Source organism: Pinus tabuliformis, chromosome 5_2 (genome assembly GCF_031772625.1).
Source record: "Pinus tabuliformis cultivar Carrire ecotype Pingquan chromosome 5_2, CPIR1, whole genome shotgun sequence".
In the NCBI taxonomy this organism is placed as follows: Eukaryota; Viridiplantae; Streptophyta; class Pinopsida; order Pinales; family Pinaceae; genus Pinus; species Pinus tabuliformis.
Genome location: NC_142306.1, coordinates 169,075,669 through 169,100,416, shown reverse-complemented (window position 1 = coordinate 169,100,416; position 24,748 = coordinate 169,075,669). Strand labels below are relative to the sequence as shown.

General features: G+C 36.3%; 1 pseudogene; it reads right to left on the bottom strand.

The window, feature by feature from the left end:
- Positions 1-3,197: 3,197 nt before the first annotated feature.
- Positions 3,198-24,748, bottom strand: part of LOC149158090 (putative calcium-binding protein CML25) — a 33,331-nt pseudogene continuing 11,780 nt past the window's right edge.

The window sequence follows — 24,748 nt, the reverse complement described above, 5'->3', positions numbered from 1 at the left end:
ACTACTTAGATAGAATTGTCTACTTTGGAATAGGGATTATAGGATTTTATTTTAATTATCAATATTTATTAGGAGGATGGTAGAGATTTAAACTCCACTGACTATTATGAAATATTCATATTAATGTATAAAAGTAAAAGGTTGGAATTGATCTCCAATGCAATTTATTTCCCTATTAATTAAATTGATTAATTAAAAAAAATGGCATATGAAGGTGTGCCATATGAAGTGAATTATGTTTTTTTGGGCACATGGTATTGATAATCCGTGGTATTTTCCCAAGAATTTTAACCCTTTTCTATATATTGATCGATGAAATTTCATATTTATTGAAGAGCAATTTCTTTTTCCTTTTGTTGAATTGCCGAGAGATAAGGATACAACCCACATGCAAGATTAAGAATGTAATTTCATCTTATTGGGCTCGGTGAAAGTTAATCTTGCTTTCCAAACTTGAAAAAAAAATCTTTGTTGACTTGAAATCAAATTTACAACTTTATTTTCATAGTGCATTTCCAGTCCTCATGTCAAATACCAAAAGTGTTATTTTTTTCATAGTTTTATATGCAACTCCACCTCTTATTCCAACGATAAAAAAAATTTATATTTCTTTAATGGTTTTATTTCTGCATTTTCATCCTTATTTACTTGCATGCAATTTCAAACAAGTCTCTTTTTGAGTTTTAAAATTATATTATGACGCATGTTTTTATTCCACAAATTATAGGGTATTTCTTAGCTTTGAAATTTGCATTTACAGTTCCCTTCTTGAGGTTCAAGATTGCTTTACTACAAATGTTTTTGTGTGTAGTTTTGGCCTTATTAGATTATTTAAAAATGCAATATCTTGCATAGGCCGACATATAAAATGTAACTTTCAACCTTGTATACATGTTTGAAGAGTGATTTCCATTTATATAGTTTATTACATAAGAAATCAAAGGTAAAGAATGGTCAAAATATTCTTACATAAAGAAAAAGAAAAGGAAAAAACTCATTTTCAAAATTCATTAAAACAAGTCTCTCATCCAAAATTCAAGCATGTCCAAAAAGAGAAAAATAAAACTATAATACCTAATTTCCTTAAGTAGCTAAGATATTATATCTAATTTCATCCTTTCTTCTCTTTTTCTATGTACTCTTGGTTACTTTTCTCTATTATAGAATAAAATATAATTAACTAGAAACAAATCCCTTTTTTCTCATTCTAGTCGAGTTATAACACCACTCGGTAGAAAAATACGGTTATAGCTACCACTTGGACCCTTATAGAGTATTATTTCTATTCTCCATATGGCTAGCCCTTTTTCCATGAGTAAAGAGGTTGATGTGGTGTCCTCTCAAAATAGGTGGAAAGTCACTTTTTTAGTGGCATAATATCTATAGATAGAATCCATTTCAAGTATTTCTTACATTGTTGGAAAGGCCTTGGATTTTATACTAGCTTCAAGGAGTTTGGAATAATTAATATTTTCTGGATCCCATAAAACTTTGTCTAATATCTCAATGCAAAAGGTTTTAGATTCTACTTCTCCAAATTGGGACCCATCCTTAAAAATGGCCTTGTGAGCTAGTTCTTAAATTTTTTTCACTCTAAAAGTAATAAGATGGATGGAAAATAATATAAATATATAATTTGGGTCATTCCTCTCCCTCTCACTCTCCTCCCATGGTGAACAATGAAACCCTACCATAAAACTAACAAACATGTGCCCCTCCCATGGTTGACTAAAAATTATTTGTATGATTGATACTAATGAAATTTCTATTTTATGCGTAAAAACAAGTGGATTGCATTAGTTATAGGTTTACAAGCCCCCTATGTGCCCAGTCTCCCTAAAATATTCCCAACATGATAGTCCTATGTGGATCTAGGAGTTGACTATACTTATTAATAATCAACTATTGTAGTAATGACGAAGCTAAATTGGATATGTTTGGACCAAGCTCAATCCAATCAAACATGAGGGAATTTTTGTGGTATTGACTCACTAACCAATTATTACGTGATGAATATTATTCATCTAGTTGGGAGTGAGTAAGTGGATGAACACAACTCAAGGAAATGTGTATCACAGTGCATTAGAATGAGTTGAATGGTATTTAATGGTTTGGAGAATAAACAACCTAATAACAACCTTTATTGGTATTTAATGGTTTCGAGAATAAACAACCTAATAGCAACCTTTATTTTCAATTAAACACGTGAGAAAATTCTCTTTTTCGACATTTGGGGAAAGATTTTAGGATCCACCTTTGAATACATCTCTTCATGCTCTTAATAGTATTGATCTTTGCTTAATAACATGATTGATCTTTTGATGCTTCTAACAAGGAAGACTATACTAAAGCACTAATATTATGGAATACTAGTTTGGCATTATAGTTATATATTTCCTAATATCATTGGGTTCCCATAGTGAATTGTATAGTTTACTCTTTTGTTTCTTCCAACAAGGAAGACCATAATGAAACATTGTTATTATGCAATACTTATAAAACTATATTTTGTATGGTGCGAAGTACCAATGGATGCTCACAACTTTGCAATCATCTAAATAGTTAATGCTTTAGGATTTCTAATGACTATATTTCTAGATGGATTTTCTAGCACTAGGTTATAGACTGAGACTCTCTTAAGAAAAAAAATTCTTAAAATGTGCAAGTGACTTGAGTACATTTTTTTATTATTTGTTTTTTAACATAGATTGAAGATCCCATAGTATGATAGTTTGAAGTATTACTTGCTTTCCATTTCAGTAGTGAAATTAAACCCCATATGCCATTTAAGCTTGTATTTTATTTTGAAAAACAATTTTTTTTTTAATTAGCATGAATAATCAGATTCAAATCTTGTGATATGTTATCTCCTTGTAAACTCAATAACACTGACACTTCCTTCGTTGCACATAAATGGTTAATAGTAACCCATTTTATTTTTATGCAATAATTAAGTGGAAAAAATGGTAAAAACAACAACGTAAGTGATCAAAAGTAAAAAATTCTAAAAACGTAAAAGAATGCTAAAACAAACAACTAAGTAAAAAGAGTAAGAAGAGTAGTTATTTTAAATATATGTGCATATATTTAAAACTGAAAGTACATGCATTCAGCCGTCATATAATGATAGAGTTAAGCGCTGAGAGCTGAGGTAGGGGAATATTTATTTATTTATTAATTAGGGGGCTGCGTGAGCATCAATTAGCTGAAGCGAGGCATAGCATGAGACGGGCGGTGTTGAGGCCATTGCTATTGGCGGCCATGAACTCGTCGAAGCTGATGAAGTCGTCTTTGTTGGAGTCCACATCCTTCATCACACCATCAATCTCCTCCTCACTAGAGCTGCACTTGAGGATGGCGCTCAGTTCCGATTTCGATATTTTTCTATGTATTCTTGATTACTTTTCTCTATTATAGAATAAAATATAAGCAATTAGAAACAAATCCCTTTTTTCTCATTCTACCTGAGTTATAACACCACTCGGTAGCAAAATACGGTTTATGTTTGACTCCAACTCTCAAATATAGCTACCACTTGGACCCTTATAGAGTATTATTTCTATTCTCCATATGGCTAGCCCTTTTTCCATGAGTAAAGAGGTTGATGTGGTGTCCTCTCAAAATAGGTGGAAAGTCACTTTTTGAGTGGTATAATATCTATAGATAGAATCCATTTCAAGTATTTCTTACATTGTTGGAAAGGCCATAGATTTTATACTAGCTTCAAGGAGTTTGGAATAATTAATATTTTCTGGATCCCAAAAAACTTTGTCTAGTATCTCAATGCGTTGAGGTTCTTGGAGTTGGCCTCCACCAACTCGTCGAAGTTGATGAATCCGTCTTTGTTGGAGTCCACCTCCTTCATCACCCCTTCAATCTCCGCCTCTGAAATCAGGGCACTCAGTTCCAACTTGGATATTTTGCCGTCGCCATTGGTGTCGAACTTGCGGAACATGTCCTCAAGCTGGCGGCGGCTGCTCACGGCTGAAGCCATTCTCGCAGCTGAACTAGGTGATGGTGAAGGGAGGCAAACAGGATAATACTACGACTCAAGAAGGAGATGGAGATGGCGCTAGAGGTGGTGTGGAGGAGTGGAAACCAAGGGCATCGTTATATAGGGCTCTTTTCCGAATCTCTGCCACTTGAGGATGACAGCGCACCAATTTCTGGGATGCTTTACGCAATTATTGATGTGCCAAGATGCTGGGTGGCGAACAGTAGAAATGTTTGATTGATGTGACAAGATGCTGGGTGGTGAACAGTAGAAATGTATGTTTGATGTGCCAAGATGCGAAGAGCAGAAATGTATGTTTGATGTGCCAAGATGATTGTGTGCGGCAAACAGAACAGTAGAAATGTAGGTTGGATTCAAAGCGAATTGCAATAAAACCAAGAAAAGCGAGCCTGCATGAGTAACCAACAAACCGAACCCTCCCATGCGTTCTTCCGGTCCCGCCTTGCGACCAGCACTCAAAATTCCATTCCTCGATCTCATCTTCAACTCCCTCTCCTTCCCATGGATGGAAGATACAGCAGACGGCGGTCGAGGTTCCATGGACCCGAATCCCGAATATTTATTTATTACCACTAGATATCAACGTCGATACTTTAGGAGATACTCCCTCTTGTGTGGTGAACAATTAAAAAAACAAAAACGTTTGATAAAGAGACGCAGCTTTGATCCTTTCGGTATATATATTTTAAATACCAATGATGTCAGTATCAATGACATATCCAATCGAATATGATTATTTAATTTAATTTAATTTTGAAAGAAGCATTTTAGGAATCTAATTAATTTGAGTTTTTAGTTCATTTCAATTTAGTTTATGCTTAATTAAAGTATTATTTAATTAGATTTTGAAGATTATCATGTGTATTTTTCTTTCTTTATAGTGTCACTAAATTAAAAGAAGCTTTTGCTATTCAAATGAGAAGGTTTTGTAATCATGGAAGCAATAATGTGTAGATTGTCATAAATACATTGTTGTGCTATCCATTAGGTTCTCATGTGCATAACAATATTTGTAATGCTCAATTTATAGGTGTTGACTTCCTAACCATAGCGGAAATGAAGTGAACCACCCATAATAAAAAAATAAAGTTACCAGAAAAATTAGTAGTTAGGGGTAATGACATATGCCACAATATAGAATTACCCCTTAGGGCTAATGACATATGCAACAATAATAGAATTACCCCTCTCATGATGGTAACCTTACCCCACTTATATCTTCTTTTCCTATAGACAAAAGGAGGAATAAAGTAACTCGTTGCGCATGGATGAAGGAATCAATGGAATGGACTATGGCGATGATGATTCCCCTACCACCACATCCATGTTTGGGTCTCACCATGAATTCTTTAAGATATGGCATAAGAAAAGGGTTAAATGATTAGAGTGCTACAATGACATGACCCAACTTTCAAGTTCCACTTATGGAAGTGGGGCCTACAAACCTACACCTAGTTGACCTCCCTTAAGGGTTGCAGGCCACTCACGAGCTTGACAATCAACCTGAGCGATGAATCCCTTGACAGCCAACCCAGGTGATCAATCTCTCAGATGGATCTATTTTCTCAAGAGAAACTCCCAAACTACACCCATAACATTGCATCTGTGCGGTTATGAAGCTCCAACAACACTCATAACCTTTCTTGTGTGTTGTTATGGCAAAAGATCCCCTATTCTCTGCATGCGGTTCTAGGATATGTGTGACTTTTTTATGATGGCCTCCATGCCACTGCTGAAAATTGCCTGTAACTTTCCATAATCATGACTGAGATGATCACAATGGAAAAAATTCAAACTTGAAGCAAGAAATCTAACTAGATTTCCTAGTACACATTAGACATTTCGTCAAACATATGGTAAACATATAAGTTATAGGTCATAAGGGCATATATGATCATAAATGTCTGAACTTCATCTAAGAATCGCTAAGAAGGTCTAATTCCTTCTCAATTAGGTGCAACAACACTTGTTAGCCCATGCATTCATCAGCCATTCAAATACTTATCAAATTATGAATAAGAGCCATAGTGAGAGCACATCATAGAACCATTCTTATAACCAAAAAATAACAAGAATATTGACCATGACAAACTAGCAATCAAATCAACATAATAACAAGTACGAGTTCTCATAGGTCGTAATAGGTAAAATAACTTATATTAACATATCTAAAATTCGAGCAAGTCAGGGAATTCCACGTCCAAGCCAACTTCACATTTGGGAGAGTCGAGATCCCTTGGTTGACAGATTTCTAGCACCGTCAATAATGGCGCTAGAAGGAGGGCTAGATGACACGCTGAGCCTGTTGAATCTTGTTTGAATATCTTATCTATAATGACTCATGCTCAAACCTTACCCCCGGGGTGTTTCTCTAATTTTTACCTTTATCAATTTTCAATCCCTCATGAGCCTCTCTATCACTTGTCCCAGTTAAATTTTGATGGTGAGGATGGAACATCCATAACTGAGCACATTTCTGTTTTTATTAAATTTTGTGAATCTTACGAAATCAATGACGAAGAGTTTTCTTGTGTGATTTTCTTCATCACCCTCGAAGGTCGTGTTAATCAATGGTTCCATACCTTGCCACCTACTTCCATCCATTCCCTTTATCATTTACTCGGGGAGCTTCATCAAGCCTTTGATATGTATAATTACCGAGATGTTTGTAAAAGAATCAATCTCTTAAGAATGAACCATGGAGGGCATCGAGGGATCCCAACATCAAGGAAATCAATGAAACGACCTTCAAGAGTTGGCACACATAGATGGTGGACGCCATTCAGACGCGGAGAGAATATCCAGGACTCTCCGACCACCTCGACCCTCAAGCTACCGTGATGTCGCCTAAACTGGTCCGAAGATCATAAAATTAAACCAAGCTTGGATGCCTCAAAACTCCTTCACCACACCTTGGGGAATTTTCTTGTCTCCACCCACCTCTCAATGACTTCCTAGAGAAAAACACCTCCATCCAAAACCCTTGGAAATTTTTCTCACACGAGATCACCTAGTTCCAAAACCTTCTGGAAATAGAGAGCTCGAACAAGGATGAATCCCAAGACACCATGGCTATCTAGGAAATTTCAAGGAAAGGATGGAACCACTATCAAACCAGGAAAAAGCCATGCCAGTGACAACAAATGAACCAAATAAACAAATGCATGTACCATTCATTCACACCTCAGTAAGGAAATCACGCATGCAACTTGTGCTGAAGTTGTCTATTGAACCTTCTCCTTGATTTCCTTTGTTTTCCTTTGATTGTCCTTTTCCTTCCTTTTATTGCCTACTTTCATTTCTCCAAATCCAAGTGAATGCCCAAGTTCTCGAATAATTCTCTAATTTTTCAAGAGTGTATGAGAGAGAGAATGAAAGGAGAGAGCCAAACTAGATATAACAAAAGTTGTCAACTATTTCTCTGAAGCCTTTTTATCATTGATGTCTCAATTTCCTTCATTTTCCTCTAATTTCCATTGCAGGAAAATTTGTGTCTCTTTACCTTCCTTTTCTCATATTTTCCTTTATTTCATAATTAAATTCCAGTTATTACCTCTTTGCCTTTGCCAATTTCCATAGCCATAAATAAACCAAAAGTCCTATTCACTTCATCTTTATCCGTATTCACTTCATCCATGTCCTTTCCAAGGAGTCATGGATAACATATTTGCTAATCTTAAATGAGTGGGATATATAACTAAATGGTATGATCAAAGTGGTGCATCGATTTCAATCTTGTTGTGGTTTCCAACATAATGTTATTTATCTATAGTAGGAACCCATTTGCTATTAGCTATTATATATTAAAATACCCTATATTTCTACCATGTAATCAAATATGTTCATTCTTTTGTTGTACGTCAACACCAACATGAAGAGAATATTTCTTATGTAGTTATATTTTACGTTATAAATGAGTGTGAAGTGTAATGTATCAGATTTATAGAGGTATCAAAGAGAAAAGTTGGTCATCCCAGTTTCTAGGGGTTAGTTTTACACTTTCACCACTACCATTGTGTAGAACTATAAAAAGGACGATGGAAGGAAAATTATCTTAAATGTAGAATCAATTTCATGTTCACTCTTATCATCAATGCGTTGATCAAAATTTTAATGATAGTTAATTGAAATCTAATCCAAGCTTTGTATTTTCCAAGAGAAGATAGATGTAACTTATTAGAGTGGTTGGAAACATAGATGATGCCTTTATTTCTCCTTTTCTCAACCCTCAAGAAATTATCAATTTATTTTTATATTTATATACTCAATTTACTGTTTTCTATTCCATTATATAATTTATGTGAGTGTGCACTTCTATATATAACATAAATATTTGAAGCCATATTACTCAGGTGACAAGTCTAATTAGAATATAGTTCACTGGAACAACCATCCCATTTATGTTTTCACGAACATCTGTATTTTCTCAAGATGCCCATTTCTCGTGCTACATATCACTTATGAATGGTAAGCCAATCTAATGCTTATGCAGCTAGACAACTATTTCCAATAGTTATTTATACAACAATTTATGCTATTCAATATGAAGGTCCTCTTCATTATACCTTCTTCATACAAGTTCATAAACAAGAAGGAATTCCTTTCCCTATGAATACTTTCAAATAACTAGTAGTGAAATGGTAATTGTTGTACATAACTCTTATCCATTGACACTAGTGATATTCAAAGCATTCTCCTTGTCTTTAATCAAATACGCTATCAAGCCTTAGATATTTGACATTTTCTTTACAAATAGCTCTCTTAGTATACAATGAGAAATCTAAGATTTGATATCTACTTGCTTATACCTAGAAACCATTCCAAACATGAAATGCATTCGTCATGTTATTTGCTTGAGATAGTTTTTGCTTAGAAAACTATGCCAAGAACTAGTAATGTCTTTAAAGAATGGTTTTTATTCATTTCAGTTCTCGTGGATGATACCTTTCATATATATAATCAACATGCTAGCTTCCAACTAAGGAAGATGAATAATAAGGTTAAATATGGTTGTAAAAGAGAAGAGGAAAGGGTATAACAATCTTTATAGCATTCACTAAATACTTTTAGATCTATTACTACATAAAACACTAATTATTTTTGTAGAAGAGAAGAGGAAAGGATATAACAAGATTTATAGCATTCACTAAATACTTTGAGATCTATTACTACAGAAAACACCTAGGAATGATATTCAAATGGTTCTAAAACAAAGAAAGAAAATTAATCGTATGAAATATGGACAATAATATAACCATTCATATATAGGTATCCTAAAACAAAACAAATTCTATCATAAATTTTTGTGTGTAACATTACTGGAAGATAGGGAAATTGATGCTCAATTTATCCACTTAGAGATATCTCATATAACTTCAAATATTTTCACATACTAAAACATACTGTAAAAATTACAAAGGAAAAATAATTAGGTCTTAGCATGAATTAGTTAAGAAATGGCATAATAAAAGGGTTAAATGCTTAATGGGAGTAGGAGACATGTTCTTGGATGTGGTCATTTCTTTTTTGTAAGCTTGAGAGTACCTTTCCATTCATTCATTTCAATAATCATGTAGGTTACACACATAAGAAACATTAAGTGGCCTCAACCTACCCAATGGGAAACCAGGTTTGTTGGCCACTGAACCACATTATAATTCATCCAAAACATAAATAGTCTGAGTTTGTCTATCCAAGCCTTATAGGACTTGTAGTCTCTAAAAAATTTACTAAACATAAAACTATAAACATAAATTCTACCCGACATATACATCAAAAGAATAGACAAAAATTATCAGACATTACCTTCCATCAGCTAGTCATGTCATGATTCCCCCAGAGTGTGATCTTTTACACTTGAGCCAGGCAGTTTAGATTGAGGCAAGCAGGGAATGTGGTGCTCAATGCAGCCAATGTCAGCATTTTAGTGTTGCATATGGAGTTGAATTAACTAGAGCTCTTTATGAATGTCTATGAGACCCTGGTGAGGATCCTTATTTGCATTTATATTGAAAGAGGAAGCCATTGTTGTAGAAAAAATACATTTCATAAGCCAGGATCGGGAATCAAATTGCTCCAATCCTCTACTAGTGGCTCAATCTAGACTTTCAAATTTAATTCAACCTCTCAGGTCGAAATTAGATTCTTTACCTTGGCTGGGGTCCCTATATAATAGGCCTCAATGGTGTTTTGTAAAATCTCAATATTCATTTTCCTTCCACATTGGCGTTGAGGTCTACTGGATGTCAAGCCATTTTCCTTGCCGTTTCAACCCTGATTCTTGTGACCACGACCTTTGCGCTCAGAGGCACCACCTCTAGGAGGAGTCTTCACCATGATGAACAGATTTGGACCACCCTTCTTGACTTTCTCTGACCTAACCACACTCGATACCCAACCCATTGTGCAAAGTCCAGAGGGAGAAGTGACTTAGGAGGACCTAGAGTAACAGCAATACTAAAAACAAATCAAAAATCAAACTTAAACTTAATAGGAGGACAAAAGGATAGAGGTAGTGCCAAACAACACTACACCACACCATAAATCCACCGCCTGAGCCAATACTTAGAGAACATCAAGAACCCTCCCAGAGTGTGAGGCACCTTCTGAATGAGAGCAATGACCCCTTTGCACTCCAGAGACCAGAGTCAATAGACTTGGCCCCATCTAAATGCTTGAACCCTTTCCCTCCTTAGGGTTTTCCAAGGTACTTTAAACTCAGAATGGTATGCCTCACTTTTAGCATGCAGAGTAAGCATAATAAGTATGACCCAGAAACCATGAATCATGCCCATACGAGGTAGAAAATTGCGAAAATTTATGGAGATCGACATAACATAGTTGAGAAAGCTAGAGCTTGTAATGACAAAAACTTTCCAATTCACCATTGTTTCGTTTCTGTTTCCCCTACAAAGATCATATGATTAAGTTATGACCCTGGAAAGTGGGTTTCCCAACGAACCCCAATAGGGCCTAAACAATCTTGGCAGTACATCTCTTGGGGTTAGGGTATTGGTTGTTAAGGGTTTTCCCTTGTTGTTCAATAATAAAATGGCCCTTAAGCCTCATTGTAACACAGTTTAGAGGCATGTAGATGTCACATCTCTTCTTAGTGATAATCTACCATCCCTTGAGCTAGTTTATTTCCATTCTCTAGGTAAACATATTTTAGTTCTTTGATATTATTGAAATGAATTTTTATTTGTGTTACATTTCTTTGTTTATGTTTGTATCTGTATTATGTTGCGTTCCAAATATAAGTCTGGATCAGTGGTATTAGAGCAGTATTCTCTTTCTCTATTCTTATTTTCATGTCCCCAACGATGTTAGGGTATAATGATTTAGGGCTCCAACTGGTTTAACCTTTGTAAGATCATGCCGATAAACCCCAACGAACTCCCCTAGCGGAATAAAAAAAAGATGATGGAGTAGAAGATCCTTCCAAAATATTGCTTGAATAAGCCCTCGAGCGATAGAGGAACGGGATGACGGATAACTTTGCCAGGATTTTTCTGTGGCTACCCACAAGTGATACATCTTCATCCAGTAGCCCCTCTATAGGCGCCACTCCCTATAAGGTACAAGTCAAATTTGACATACCCATACTTGAAGGCCATAAAGATGCAGACGTCATAGATAGATGGTTAAATCGATTGGAAGGATATTTTTCAGGTCATGAATTTTCCAATCGGGAAAATATTACTTTTTCACTTCTCAAAGTTGCCCCCCATGTAACGGACTGGTGGGAAACTGACTGTGAATAGAAGGATAAGAGCGAACCCTCACTGTTTTAATTTGCACCCAGTTGGAATTCTTTTTGAGACGCCATCAAGGAACAATATTACCCTATCAAGAGCTATGAATATAAATGCATAAAGTTGACCACGTTGCAGCAGGGAAGGGACCAAGATGTGTCGAAGTTAATAAATATTTTTCATACACTTCACACGAAGTTTGGTATCAAGGATTATGAGCAGATTTTGGTATTCAAGTATCGCGACTATATACACCAGTAAATCCAAGATGAGATGGAGTTCCTGGACATCTCCTAGCTTGGCACTCCTTATCGATATGATATCAAGATCGAGCAAAAACTTAAATAGAAGAAGAAAGGCTTTGGATCTGCAAATTTGAATAAAGGGAAAGGAGCCCCCAAATCGTAGAGCAAAGGATAAAGCCAAGGTGAGGCGACCCAAGAAAAATTGCCAAAGCCGCAAGAAAAGAAAAACACCATGAAAACAAATAAGGACACAGATAAATGGTGTGAGTGCCACGACAGGCCCACTCACAACAAAAGTGAGTTTCGATCCAAGCAGTCATTAGTAGTCGAGTTGAAGGCTTCTTAATCAAATGCATATTCTGACTTTGAGTCAGAACCCGACAAGGGTAATGACAAAGGGAAGTAGATTATTGATGCGGAGCCCAGTGCCACTATTGCCACCATAAGGATCGAGAAGATTGAGCCCGAAGATCCAAAATAGGGGGAGAATTTCTTCCACTCCCATATGCAAGTGAAGGGTTCTCTGCTATAGTTCATTGTCAACAACGAAAGCTAAAATAACTGAATTTTAGCAGTGTTCATGAAGCAGTTGGGCGTACCAACCACACCACACCCACAGTCATACACCATGGGATGGCTTCACCAAGGATGAGATCTCCACATCACCCAACAGTGTCTCCTTCCCTACAACATCAAGCTCTTCACATATGAGGTACTATGTGATGTTTCTCCTCCTGAAGTTTTTGATGTATTATTTGGCCAACCATACTTGTGGAAGTGTCATGTTGTGTATGAGTCTAGGCCTCACAATGTTATTATTTATTTGCGAAATAAGTTAAACAGGATACTGGAGGTACCACTTCCTACCGCCATCTCTTTTATTTCTATGAAGAAATTTTATTATTTTCTTAATAAGATTTCAGGGGTTCTATGGGATTCGGCAAGGTATGACCATTCCATCTCTTTCATCATATTCGTCTATAAATTCCATTGGAATTAGTAGGAAATAATATGTATAACTTAGCTGTTGGAAGAGGTCAAATGAGTGAAATGATGCCTCCAAGGTGTTCTATTCAAAGCAGGGGGAATGGAAAGAAATTGAGTAAAATACAATGGCTATGATTACCCCTAGATTATGAACTTTTTATCAAGACTTTGAAATTAAAATTCATAAAGAAATTGGTTCTTCTTGTAGGTAATTTTATTGTTTTTATTAAATTGAAAGGATATTCTATGTTCAGTAAGAGATACTAAATGTAAGTGGCTTATTAATTAAATAGGTCACTTGTTTTCTCTAAATTCAAAGGGAGGAATTATTGTATTCACTTGTCTTATGAGAATTTTCATTTTTTCATTTAGTTTGAAGAAAATAATAGAGGATTTACCTTTTAAGATCCCATTATGATTTTCTCTAAATTGATGATAAAACAAGAGATATTAATACCCTACTACTTCTTTAAAATTATAGACATATCTACTCCTACAAACTAAGGTCAATTACTTGCAGGTTTTCATGGCTTTATGGTGATTTCTCAATAAGTTAATGCGGGTTCAAGTAATAGAAAAGAAAATGTTGTTTTAAGAACTAAATCCAATTGCAAAGATGGAAGATTTAAGTTAATTTATACAAAACTACTTTCATTCAATGAGGAAATGGGCATGGGGATGGTAACAATATTTTAGGCAAGTATTTGGGAATTATAGTTATATCTTCCTTGATATCATTGGCTTCCCATACTAAATTGTATAGTTCTCTCTTTTGATGCTTCTAACAAGGAAGACTATACTAAAGCATTAATATTATGGAATACCAGTTTGGCATTATAGTTATATATTTCCTAATATCATTAGGTTCCCATAGAGAATTGTATAGTTTACTCTTTCATTTCTTCCAACAAGGAAGACCATAATAAAACATTGTTATTATGAAATACTTATGAAACTATATTTTGTATGGTGCGAAGTAACAATGGATGCTCACAACTTTGCAATCATATAAATAATCAATGATTTAGGATTTCGAATGACAATATTTCCAGATGGATTTTCTAGCACTAGGTTATAGACTCAGACTCTCATAAGAAAAAAATTCCTAAAATGTCCAAGTGACTTGAGTACAATTTTTTATTATTTGTTTTTTAAAATAGATTGAAGATCCCATAGTATGATAGTCTGAAGTATTTCGTGTCTTCCATTTCATTAGTGAAATTAAACCCCATATGCCTTTTAAGCTTGTATTTATTTTGAAAAACAATTTTATTTTGGATTGCCATGAATAATCATATTCAAATCTTGTGGTATGTTATCTCTTTGTAAACTCAATAAAGCTGACACTTCTTTGGTTGCACATAAATGGTTAATGGGAACCCATTTTGTTTTTTATGCAATAATTAAGTGGATAGACTTGTCTATTTTGGAATGGAGATTTTAGGGTTTTATTTTAATTATCAGCGATTATTAGGAGGATGGTAGAGATTTAATCTCCACTAAATATTATGGAATATTCATATTACTATAAAAAAATAAAAGGTTGGAATTTATCTCCAATGCCACAACGTTTTCCCTTTTTAATTAAATTGATTAATTATAAAAAATGGCATATGAACAAGTACCATTGGAAGTGAATTATGGTTTTTTGGGCATGTGGTATTGATAATCCATGGCATTTGTCCAATATTTTTAACCCTTTTCTATATATTGATGGATGCAATTTCATATTTATTAAAGAGTAATTTATTTTTCCTTTTGTTGAATTGCCCATGGGCCATACATAAGGATACAACCCACATGCAAGATTGAGAATGTAATTTCATCTTATTGGGTGTGGTGTAATTTAGTCTTGAGAGTGTATTTCGAGTCCTCATGTCAAATACCAAAAATGTTTTGGATGACAGGGGACCAATTTCTGGGATGCTTTATGCAATTATTGATGTGCCAAAATGTTGGGTGGCGAACAATAGAAATGTTTGATTTATGTGACAAGATGATGGGTGGCGAACAGTAGAAATGTATGTTTGATGTGCCAAAATGTGAAGAGTAGAAATGTTTGATGTGCCAAGATGATTGTGTTTGGCAAACAGAAGAGCGGAAATGTATGTTGGATTTGAAGCGAATTGCAGTAAAACCAAGAACAGCAATCCTGCATGAGTAAACAATAAACCTAACCCTCACGTGCATTCCCCTGGTCCCGCCTTGCGACCAGCACTCAAAATTCCATTCCTCGATCTCATCTTCAACTCCCTCGTCTTCCTAGTAAGGATGGATGGAAGATACAGCAGATGACAAGAATGCCTAGGTGATCGAGGTTGCATGAACCTAAATATTTCCAATAAATTAATAAAAAATCACCCGACTATTTATTTATTACCACTGATGATATCAACATTGATACTTTATGAGATACTCCATCCTATGTGGTGAACAATTGAAAAAACAAAAACGTTTGATAAAGAGACGCAGCTTTGGTCCTTTTGGTATATATATTTTAAATATTTGCAACTTACTAGAATATTTATTATCAACCAATGATATCTGCATCAATGAGATATCCAATGGAATATGGTTATTTAATTTAATTTAATTTCAAAAGAAGCACTTTTGGAATCTAATTAGTTTGAGCTCTTAATTCATTTCAATTTAGTTTATGCTTAATTAAAGTATTATTTTATTAGATTTTGAAGATTATCATGTGTATTTTTCATTTTTGATGGTGTCACTAAAGCTTATCTTTAATAACATAATTTAAAAGAACCTTTTGCTATTCAAATGAGAAGGTTTTGTAATCATGGAAGCAATAATGTGTAGATTGTCATAAATACATTGTTGTGTTATCCATTAGGTTCTCATGTACAAAACAACATTTGTAATGCTCAATTTATAGGTGTTGACATCCTGACCATAGAGGAAATGAAGTGAACCACCCATAATAAAAAATATACAAAGTTACCAGAAAAATTAGTAGTTAGGGCTAATGACTATGCCACAATAATAGAATTACCGCTCTCATGATTGTAACCTTACCCCACTTAAATCTTCTTTTCCTATAGAAAAAAGGAGGTGTAAAGTAACTTGGTGGCCATGGATGAAGGAATCAATGAAATGGACTATGGGGATGATGATTCCCCTACCACCACATCCATTTTTGGGTCTCACCATGAATTCGTTAAGATATGGCATAAGAAAAGGGTTAAATGATTAGATGGAGTACCATACACGTTCTTGGATGTGGTCAAATTTGATAGAGGTGAAAGATATGCATTTGAGGATGAATCTATTCACAAACTTCTTGAAGATGATAAGTTATTTCTTTGCTCTTTCATGACAGTTTATAAAAATATACCACTATTGATTTTATGTTGGAAATTTAACTTATTTAACCTTTCTATGTCCTCCACATGAATAATATTTTGTTTGAACAACTCAAAATTATGCGTTATGGGAAGTAATCACACAACTTTTCAATATTTAAAGGCTTTCAAACTTGTGATCTAGGTATCTTTTCATGTGATTTTTCAAGGAAATTCATATACATTTTCATGTGCAATGGGGCTATTCTTGATCCATATTCACTTCATATTTGTCCTTTTCCAAGAGTCGTGGATAACATATTTGCTAATCTTCAATGAGTGGGATATATAACTATATCGTATCATCTCATCACAATGGTGCATTGATTTCAATCTTGGTGTGGTTTCCAACATAATGTTATTTATCTATAGCACGAACCCATTTGTTATTAGCTATTACATATTGAAATACCCTATATTTCTATCATGTAATCAAATATGTTCCTTCTTTTGTTGGACATCAACACTCACATCAAGAGAATATTGCTTATGTAGTTATATTTTACATTATAAATTAGTGTAAGTGTAATGTATCAGATTTATAGAGGTATCAAAGAGAAAAGTTGGTCATCATAGTTTCTAGGGGTTTGTTTTACACTTTCACCACTTCCATTCTAGAAAATTGTAAATGACCCTCCCACATTTACTCACTTGTACAAGTTCTCTAGGGTAAATATGAGTTGAGTTCTACAATGACATGACCCAACTTTCAAGTTCCAGTTATGGAAGTGGGGCCTACAAACCTACAACTAACTGACCTCCCTCAGGGGTTGCAGACCACTCACAATAAGAGACAGTTGCAAATCAAAGACATAATTGATTTAATATTTTGGATGCTTCTTAGTTGCAATATCATAGTAACAAAAACAACAATGAGATGGATTATTGTTATTGTACATTCTTGTAGGAGAAAGATTTATGTTGTGCAGAACCATTTTCTTGCTAAGAGGGAGTGTTCAAATTGTAGCAAGAAAAGGCTTCATTTGACTAGTGCCTTATTCAAATGGAGAAAATTTGATTTTCACAACAGATGGATGACTTGGATTGTATTTAGCTAGAGTGACATGGCCTTGTCTACTAGTTATCTCAGTAAATTCAAGTTATAAGCTAGAAGTAGAGTTGTGCATGAGTTGATTGTTTAGATCTCGCAATCTAGTTGAGTTAATGTTAGTTTAACTTAGTTAATTGAGCTCTAGTCATTAATTGAGTACGTTTAAGGCAAGTTGAGTAGTTATAACAATTGTTAACTCACTGATCTCTCATTTAACTACTTAATCATCTAAAAATAGACCTAGTTATGCATGGAATTCAAATTACCTAGTTGAGTGGATGGAAAAGGAACATATGTATTTATAATTGTATAATATTTAGTGTACAATGATTTTGCGATCTGGGTGGATATTGGTTGCCACTCACATATTCCACCTAGACCTCTAGTCAATTTCATGTGATTCCTTGATTATAGTAGCATTTATTATTTTTAGAAGTTTTTCGTGTCCTGAACTTCTGGAGCTATTTTAATCCCATAAATGGCAATTTTTTTATTTTTAGAAATCTTGTAGTACTTGGAGATATTTCCAATGAGGTATCATACACGGAAAACAAAGATCATATGACTAAGTTATAACCCTGGGAAGTGGGTTTCCCAACGAATCCCAATAGGGCCCAAAAAATCTTGGCAGTCCATCTCCTGGGGTTAGGGTTTTCATTGTTAACAGTTTTCCCTTGTTGTTCAATAATAAAAAGTCCCTTAAGCCTCATTGTAACACAGTTTAGATGCATGTAGATGTCACACCTATTCTTAGTGATAATCTACCATCGCTTGAGCTAGTTTATTTCCATTCTCTATGTAAACATATTTTAGTTCTTTGATATTATTGAAATGAATTTTTATTTCTTTTAAATTTCTTTGTTTATGTTTGTTCTGTATTCTGTTGCGTTGTAGTATCAGTTTGGATCATTGGTATTAGAGCAGTCTTCTCTTTCTCTATTTTTATTTGCATGTCCCCAACAATTTTAGGGTATAATGATTTAGGGCTCCAACTGGTTGAACCTTTGCAAGGCCATGCCGATAAACCCCAACGACCTCCAATAGCGGAAGAAAAGAAAGATGATGGAGTAGAAGATCCTTCCAAAATATTGATCGAATAAGCCGTCGAGCGACAGAGGAATGGGATGATGGATAACTTTGCCAAGAATTTTTGTGGCTACCCACAGGTGATACATCTTCATCCAGTAGCCACTCTAGAGGCGCCACTCCCTATAAGGTACAAGTCAAATTTGACATACTCATATTTGAAGGCCATAAAGATGAAAATGGCATAGATAGATGGCTAAATCGGTTGGAATGATATTTTTCAAGTCATGAATTTTCCAATCGAGAAAAAATTACTTTTTCACTTCTCAAAGTTGCCCCCCATGTAAGGACTGGTGGGAAACGTACTATGAATAGAAGGATAAGAGGGAACCCTCACTATTTTCAATTGCACCAAGTTGGAATTCTTTTCGAGATGTCATCAAGGAACAATATTACCCTATCAAGAGCTATGAATATAGATGCATAAAGTTGACCACATTGCAGGAGGGAAGGGACCAAGACGTGTCGAAGTTCACAAATATTTTTCATACACTTCACACAAAGTTTGGTGTCAAGGATTCTGAGAAGAATTTGGTATTCAAGTATCGCGGATGTCTACACCAGTAAATCCAAGATGAGATGGAGTTCCTGGACATCTCCTCGCTTGGCGCTCCTTTTCGATATGATGTCAACATCGAGAAAAAACTTAAATAGAAGAAGAAAGGCTTTGGATCTACAAATTGGAATAAAGGGAAAGGTTCCCCCAAACTTTAGAACAAAGGATAAAGCCAAGGTCAGGAAACCCAAAAAAAATTGCCAAAGCCACAAGAAAAGAAAAACACCACGAAAACAAATAAAGACACAGATAAATGGTGTGAGTGCCACCAGAGGCCCACTCACAACACAAGTGAGTTTTGAGCCAGGCAGTCATTAGTAGTTGAGCTGAAGGGTTCTTAATCAAATGCATGTTCTAACTCTGAGTCAGAACTTGACAAGGGTAATGACAAAGGGAAGTAGATTATTGATGCGGAGCCCAGTGCCACTATTGCCACCATAAGGATCGAGAATATTGAGCTCGAAGATCGATAAGAGGGGGAGAATCTCTTCCACTCCCATATGCGGGTGAAGAGTTCTCCGCTAGAGTTCATTGTCGACAACAAAAGCCAAAATAACTAAATTTTAGCAGTGCTCGTGAACTGGTTGGGCGTACCAATCACACCACACCCACAGTCATACACCATGGGGTGGCTTCACCAAGGATGAGATTTCTGTAGCACCCAACAGTGTCACCTTCCCTACAACATCAATCTCTTCACATATGAGGTACTGTGTAATGTTTCTCCTCCTGAAGTTTTTGATGTATTATTTGGCCAACCATACTTGTGGAAGTGTCATGCTGTGTATGAGTCTAGGCCTCATGTTGTTATTATTTCTTTGGGAAATAAGTTATACAGGATACTATAGGTACCACTTCCTACCGTCATCTCTTCGAACAATATGCTCCACCACCCACTTCATACAAGAGGCGGAATTACATTGTTTTACTCACGTAGCTTTGACTACTATAGTGAGACTATGGCTGGATTCTTTGGAATATTTAGATGTGTGCGAAGGATCAAGGATATTGAACAATATGCTCCACCACCCACTTCCTACAAGAGGGGGCATTACATTGTTTTACTCTGGTAACTTTGACTACTATAGTCAGACTATGGTTGGATTCTTTGGACTCTTTAGATGTGTGTGAAGGAACAAGGATACGTCAGATCCAAGTGTACATGTGGCCATAAAATTTTTGAAGATGTATAAGAGATTTGTCATATTAGATGGCTATGATATAGTAGTTCAAGGACAATTGTAATGTCGAATAAGCAGTTTGTTGTAAATTTCATATTTGTAAAGATTCAATTAAGAATTTCAAAGTTCAAGCTTTACATTTTAAATTTCATTAATTGAAATTTATTTATTACCTATTCTTAGTAAGTAATTTATTTTGCAAAGGAAACCATTTCAAGCTAGACAACATCTAGATCACATAACATATCACATCCTTTTTCACCTATGCTATTATTCCATATGCTATAGCCTTACGGCGTTTCCTTTGCAACATGTGGTGCAATTTCTAGTTAAAAAAAATGGCATATGAACAAGTACCATATGAAGTGAATTATGGTTTTTTGGGCATGTGGTGTTGATAATCCATGGCATTTGCCCAACATTTTTAGCCCTTTTCTATATATTGATGGATGCAATTTCATATTTATTGAAGAGTAATCTCTTTTTCTTTTTGTTGAGTTGCCCATGGGCCATAGATAAGGACACAATCCACATGCAAGATTGAGAATGTACTTTCATCTTATTGGGCATGGTGTAATTTAATCTTGAGAATTCAATTTAAGAAAAAAATATATATTTATTGACTTGAAATTAAATTTACAACTTTCTTTTGAGAGTGTATTTGGAGTCCTCATGTCAAATACCAAAAATGTTTTTTTTTTCATAGTTTTCTATGCAATTCCACCCCTTATGCCAATTATAAAAAATTATATTTCTTTAATGGTTTTATATACGCATTTTTATCTTCGCCTCCAAAATCAGGGCACTGAGTTCCAACTTGGATATTTTGTCGTCGTTGTTGGTGTTGAACTTGTGGAACACATCCTCAAGCTTGCGACGGCTGCTCACGGCGGCACATTGTAAAAATGAAGCCATTCTCACAGCTGAACTAGGTGATGGTGAAGGGAAGCAAATAGGATAATACTACGACTCGAGAAGGAGATGGAGATGGCATTAGAGGTGGTGTGGAGGAGTGGAAGCCAAGGGCATCATTATATAGGGCTATTTTCTGAATCTCTGCCACATGTCCTTTAGTTTTGGATGACAATGCACCAATTCTGGGATGCTTTACGCAATTATTGATGTGCCAAGATGCTAGGTGGCGAACAGTGATTCAAAACAAGAAGGATGCGACCAAGATTAGAGTATGCGTCGACTATAGGAGCCTGAACAATGCATGCGTGCATGACCCGTTCAGTGACGAAGTCCTAGACAATGTTGTGGGGAATGAGGCTTACTCGTTCATAGATGGCTTCTCGGGCTACCACCAGGTCCGAATAGCCAAAGAAGATAAAAGGAAAAAACATTCACGATGGAGTGGGGGTCATACGCATACAATGTAATTCCATTCGGATTAAAGAATGCGCCAACAACCTTTTCAAGGATTGTAATAGCAGCTTCCCAAGACTATATGCATAAGTTCCTAGAAGTCTACATGGACGACTAGATAGTGTACAACCTGCTGAAAAATCATACCAGTCTGTTGAGAGTAATGTTCGAAAGATGCAGACAATTGCAGATCTATTTAAATTTGAAGAAGTTCATTTTTGTGGTTCCCTTTGGAACCCTGCTAGGTCATATTGTTTACGAAGATGGAGTCTACATTGACCCTACCAAAATAGCAACCATCATCCACAAGGAACCACTCCGCAACATAAAGCAACTAAGAGAAACTCTAGGCCATACAAGGTACTACAAAAGGTTCATCAAAAACTATGCAACCATAACAACCCCAATGGAGAGACTGCTAAAGAAGACGGAGGAATTCATTTGGACAATAGATTGTCAAGCAGCGCTAGACAAACTAAAAGAATGGTTAGTAAGTGCGCCCATATTGGTGTACCCTGACTGGAACAAAATGTTCCATTTACATATTAATGCATCTGGAATAGCACTAGGAGCAGTCCTAGCGCAACTAGGAGAGAACATGGATCATCCAGTATACTACGCAAGCAGAAAGCTCTCCACGATGGAAAAGAATTACACAACAACAGAACGAGAAGCTCTAGCAATGGTCTACACTCTCCAAATGTTTAGGCACTACCTGCTGGGGGTGCCATTCAAACTTTTCACAGACCATTCTGCACTGAAATACCTAGTAAACAAGCCCATACTGGATGGAAGGATATGCAGATGGCTATTATTGTTTCATGAGTTCACGTTTGAAGTAGTTGTTAAGCCAGGCAGATTGAATGTAGACTCAGATCACCTTTCTCACTTGGAGACAGGGGAGATCGATGGAGCAATAGAAAACGAATTACCCGATGCCGATTTGTTTAGGATAAAAGCCATACACGACCACCTGTAGGAAATTGCTACTCTGCTCACAACAAGCAGTTGTCCACAGGGCTACACTGCAACGCAGAAAAGGCACCTAGTGGTCAAAGCAACGAATTACCAACTCATAGCAGGACACCTTTACAAAATGGGTTTAGAACAGATACTCATACGTTGATTCCTATAGCACGAAAGAGAATATATCTTATGGGAGTGCCACGCAAGGGTTGTGGGAGGACTTGTAGGGGGTAAGGAAACTGCAAGGAAGATACTACAAGCAAGACTGTGGTGGCCTACGGTACATAAGGATTCGACGGAATTCGCCAATGAATGCGATATCTATCAAAGAGTTGGAAGGCCTTCTCGACGTGATGAACTACCACTACACCCGGTCCATACAGTGCAAATATTTGATAAATGGGTGGTAGACTTCATTGGTCCAATATCCCCACCAGCACATCACTCCAAAGCCCGATACATAATTACTGCCATAGAGTACCTGTCAAGATGGGCAGAAGCCGTGCCAGTGAAAGACTGCACAGTAGAAACCGCAGCGCGCTTCATCTTTGAAACAATCATCTCAAGGTTTGGATGCCCAAGGAGTCTCACAAGCGACGAAGGTACACACTTCTTGAACTCGACAAACCAAGTCCTATTAACAACTTCTATGGTACATCATCACAAGAGCAGCTCGTACCATCCACAAGAAAATGGTGCAGTAGAAACATTCAACAAGATACTAGAAAAAGGGCTAACCAAAATCGTATTGGCCAACAGAGATGATTGGGATGAAAGAATTTCAACGACACTCTGGGCATATAGAACAACAGTTAAAAGAATCCACAAAAAAACTCCATTTCAGTTGGTATACGACAGAGAGGTGGTGGTGCCAGCATAGTTTGTACTACCCAGAAGGCTCATTTCAGAGGCAACAGGAATGACCGATAGCACTGCCTTTGCGGGACAGACTGAGCCAGCTATTAGACCTTGACGAAACACGGTTCTTGGCAGAGTTCCATCAATATGTCGAGCAACAAAGATAGATGGCTTGGCATGATAGGCACATCAAGAAGAAATCGTTTGGGGTCGGCGACCAAGTGATCCTCTATGACAGCAAGTTCCTCAAGTTCCCAGGAAAACTACAGGTGCACAGGTTAGGCTCGTTCATAATTTCACACATAAAGGAATCCGGTGCGGTGAGACTCGTGCAACTCGATGGAGTCCTATTGCCAGGATGGGTGAATGGCCCATGCCTAAAACCATTCCGCAAGTTATTAAAAAAAAATAGTTTTCATAATAAGGTTGCAGTCAGTAGAGAGATACCGCAACCCATTTGTGGTCGGGGGGGTAGTGTCAGTAGAGTCCACAGGACTAGTTGGCAGGAACAATAGCCATGCATGTCAAACCCCATCAACAGAATACACGTAGGTTCGAACTTTTTCCAAAATTGATGGCCGCACACACACCCGTCCCATCCGCCATACCAGTAATTATTCCCTGATTAAGCAATAAATAAGGCAACTGTCAAGGTAGGGTCACAAAATATTTCCTGTTAAGCATAGAATTAGTTAATAAACAAGCCCATCACAGCAGAATAAAGATGCCATGCAGCCCACTTTGTACTTTTCAATCCCATGTCATAGTTGGCACATACTAGTCAGCTGATGGCAGCAAAAATATAGCTAAAGTACATGGAAAGTCTGCTGGAGTAATTAGTTGATTAAAGCCTTGCCAGACAAGCAATGTTGTGTTAGAACCGGCCACATAACTCTTAGAAGAATGCAGGGAATGGTATAATTTCAAACACCAGAAGGATTCCAGAAGCACTCGGAAGAACAAGAGCAGGACAGGAGAAACAGAAGACCACTAGTGAAAATTGTTTATGGAAGAAGGGGAATAATGGCTAAGAGAATCACATTAGTTTCACAAATCGCTCTAGATGCAAGAATCGAAGTTATGGACGACCTATATGGGAAATACGACTGGTCGAACCTCATCGACAATGACTCCACAGATGGGTTCCAATTCCCAACAATGAAGAGGCAGGTATATGAAGAAGAATTTCAACGAGAGGATGGCACGAGGGCCTCCAGAATGAGGGGAGACTTCAAAGGGCTATAGAAGTCCATGCTATTCACCTTGAGAAATATGTCTGTGTTCAGCACCCAGCTAGCTGCCATGCAATGTACCAAGCTATT